The following is a 3,355-nucleotide window of genomic DNA, read 5'->3' on the forward strand; positions in this document are numbered from 1 at the left end:
CCATCTTGGGTACTAGGCTACAAAGTACCCAGGACATCTTCAGGGAGCGGTGTCTCAGGACGGCAGTGTCGATTATCAAGGACTTCCAGCACCCAGGGCTTGCCCTTTTCTCACTGTTACCGTCAGGTAGGAGGTACAGAAGCCTGAAGGCACACACTCAGTGATTCAGGAACAGCTTCTTCCCCTCTGCCATCTTATTCCTAAATGGACACTGAACCCTTGGACACTACCTCACTTTTTTAAAAATATATAGTATTTTCTGTTTTTTGCTCAATTTTTAATCTACTTAATATATCTTTAATGTAATTAATTTAATTATTTATTATCTTTTTTTCTTCTTCTATTTTATGTATTGCATTGAACTGCTGCTAAGTTAATAAATTTCACATCACATGCCAGTGATAATAAACCTGATTCTGATTAAACAATTCAAGTTGATTTAAAACATTTAAAATTTATTCATACATAAAAATGATTACTTTCCTTAATGAACTTCGGGATATCGGTAAACAATTAAAACATCTACGTACACTTGCTTTTTCATTCAGGTCAGCAATCCCATTCTGGGATGAAGCAAGACGTCAGGTACACCAACATTTTATGCTCCAGCTCAACTGACATTACAATGCACAGCCACACAAGCTCACCTGCATTTAGAGAACCGTTGTTCGTTTTACCTGTGGTCAGGAATCACACCATGTTGTTCCTGGCTACAGGTAAACACAACTTAAACATCATGTTAGAACAGGCTATGAATTCTGTACAGTTAATGCTCCACACCATGACTCAAGATTCTGTTCTCCTGAATATATGACCATACCTGTTGCGTTTGAATAAATATAACAGTTTCATATGAAATACAGTATTGTCCTCTCTGATAATAAGAAACATTCTACACTTTGATTTTTTTGCTATGATCTGCTACTTGTTACTTCAAGATTATTCTGTCTGGAAAATAATCTTTCAGCTGGATCAAACCATAACTTCAAGCCTGGACAATTCTCTTAACTTTCCTTGGCAAAGCTTGAAATCTGATGACAATCAAGTATGATTTCTTCCTTGTGCTGAGCCTTACTTGACCATCTTTCCAACAATGCAACTTTCTGATCAACAATATTTTGCCAAGTCCTAAACCTCTCATTAAATAACACTTGTTCATGAGCCCAGGGCTTCCGAAAGAAACATCACTCAACACACTTTGACAATTCATGCTACCTGTTAAACAGCAGGCATCCAGAAGAACCTGCTTGGAAATTATTGATATGTACCAACCACAGAAAGTTAAATATTTAGAAATCAAACACCACAGAACTGGTTTTATGTGTGTTGTATAAATGCCTCCTGATGACATCAGGCTCATTTCTTCCCTAGGATTTTCTTCTTTCATGATCTGATTAAATGCAGAACTAATTTCTGATGAATCGTACACCTTATCACTTTCATCCTGTCCCCATTTCTTCCAATTGTGTCTGCTTAATGGAATTAAAATTGTCAACTTAGTTATTAAAATTGGATATAAGAAAAAGGCAATCACCAGGGTAAGACAATGAGAAGATGATGATAAGGAACTGCTTCATCAATAGTGAAGGGTCCCCTCAGGATATGATCACTTAGAGCTGTTCTTTATTGACATCAATAATCAAATGAAGACCAAATAACTGCAAAGAGTAGTAACTTTATGCATGTAAATAATTAATTAAAAAGAAGAGTTAACCCAGAGTAGACCATGCTGGCAATCATTTCTTCATGATGTTATAGACAATTACCAAAAACGTGACTCCTGCAATACACCATAGGGCATTGATGCTTTCTGGTATTAACTGCATACTTAATGTTATCACTATTTATGCAATGTTTACTTCCATTCTTACTAATACAAGATGGAGTTTATTAAGATGCAACCCACAACCATCATTGAACAAGATTTCCCACACGGAACTACTTTGCTGCATGTATTGTTATTTAACGGCAACTCCTGGCTGGGCAGCCTCAGAAATAACTCCCACAACTATATTACAGTTTTTTATGTAACTAACCATGGTGTATTTTGCCAGCTTTCAGTTGTTGAGATATTCATTCTGTGTCTGGCTGGTAACAACTGGTGGCAGCACATCCTCTGGAGACCCCAGCATGATGATGATGAGTCTCACAGTGTGGGACAGGAATCCCGGGGTAGGAGTGCAGATGTGTGCAACAGCCAACTCTGGCACTCCCTCCACAACACTGCATCCAATCTAGTGATTGGCTACCTCAGAGTTTCCAAGGATGTAATACTATCACAGTATTTTGCATGCCAATATATATGTATACAATTTAGTGTGTTGCATAAATGGTATTCACCTTGATTCTTAAAATCTTATTTACTGAGTGAAGCGTAAAATATTGCCTAATCAAGGAGTGATTACTGTAATGACTATGTGAAAGGTAAACTCTGAAGTCAATGGAGTTCAAATGAACGACAGGACTGTGAGAAGATAAAGACACACGTACTGACCAAATTTCTAAGGTGAGTGGATTTGTCAGGTAGTGTCCAGATAGCTTCCAACATTGTGCAAAGGAATAACTAATACATTAAATACGCTTGTGGAATATGAAGTGCAGCAAAATACGAAACTTCGGCTTGCTGGAGAATTCAAAAGGAAGAAAAAGAGACCGAGAGAAAGCTTTGGCCCACCCGTTTGCACCAGACTGCCGGATTGTACAAGTGTCCAAAAGCTCTCAATGTCACTGGATTGGAGCTTTGATTAATTCAACATCAGACACGTGGGAACTGACCATCCGAGATCAGGTAATATCTGTAACCACACTGTAGCTGGGGATTGTAACAATAAAGTCAGTCAGTTTGACATAAGTTTAAGCTCTTCATTATTTAAGAGCAACATTCATTCTGCAACTTTTTTTTATAACTTCTCATGACAACTCTCAGTCTTTTATTACACTGCAATGGAATGTTACTACAACATAGCAGTTTTTGAATGTTATAAATTAGCAGCTGTGTGAGTGGTGCAGTGATACAGCTATCAACGCTGCTGCCTCACAGATCCAGTGATTCCCCGTTCAAACCTAAACTTCAGAGCTGGTGAGAGTTTGAATTTCCTCCCTGTGACTCTATGGTCTTCCGCTGGGTGCTTGATGCATCATCAATAACTCACTCTGAGACGTGAAGGCGAGATATCGGCTTTTATTGACTGGAAGAAGGAACAAGCAGTGAGTGACCACCATCCTACATCCTGGAGACTGAGAGGCCGGGCTCAGGCCTTGATTGCCTTTATACAGGGGTCTGTGGGAGGAGCCACAAGAGCAGTCAGCAGGGGGCATGTCCAGACAGGTATATGTAGTTCACCACATTCACCCC

Source organism: Hypanus sabinus, chromosome 22, assembly GCF_030144855.1.
Source record: "Hypanus sabinus isolate sHypSab1 chromosome 22, sHypSab1.hap1, whole genome shotgun sequence".
NCBI classification, from domain to species: domain Eukaryota; kingdom Metazoa; phylum Chordata; class Chondrichthyes; order Myliobatiformes; family Dasyatidae; genus Hypanus; species Hypanus sabinus.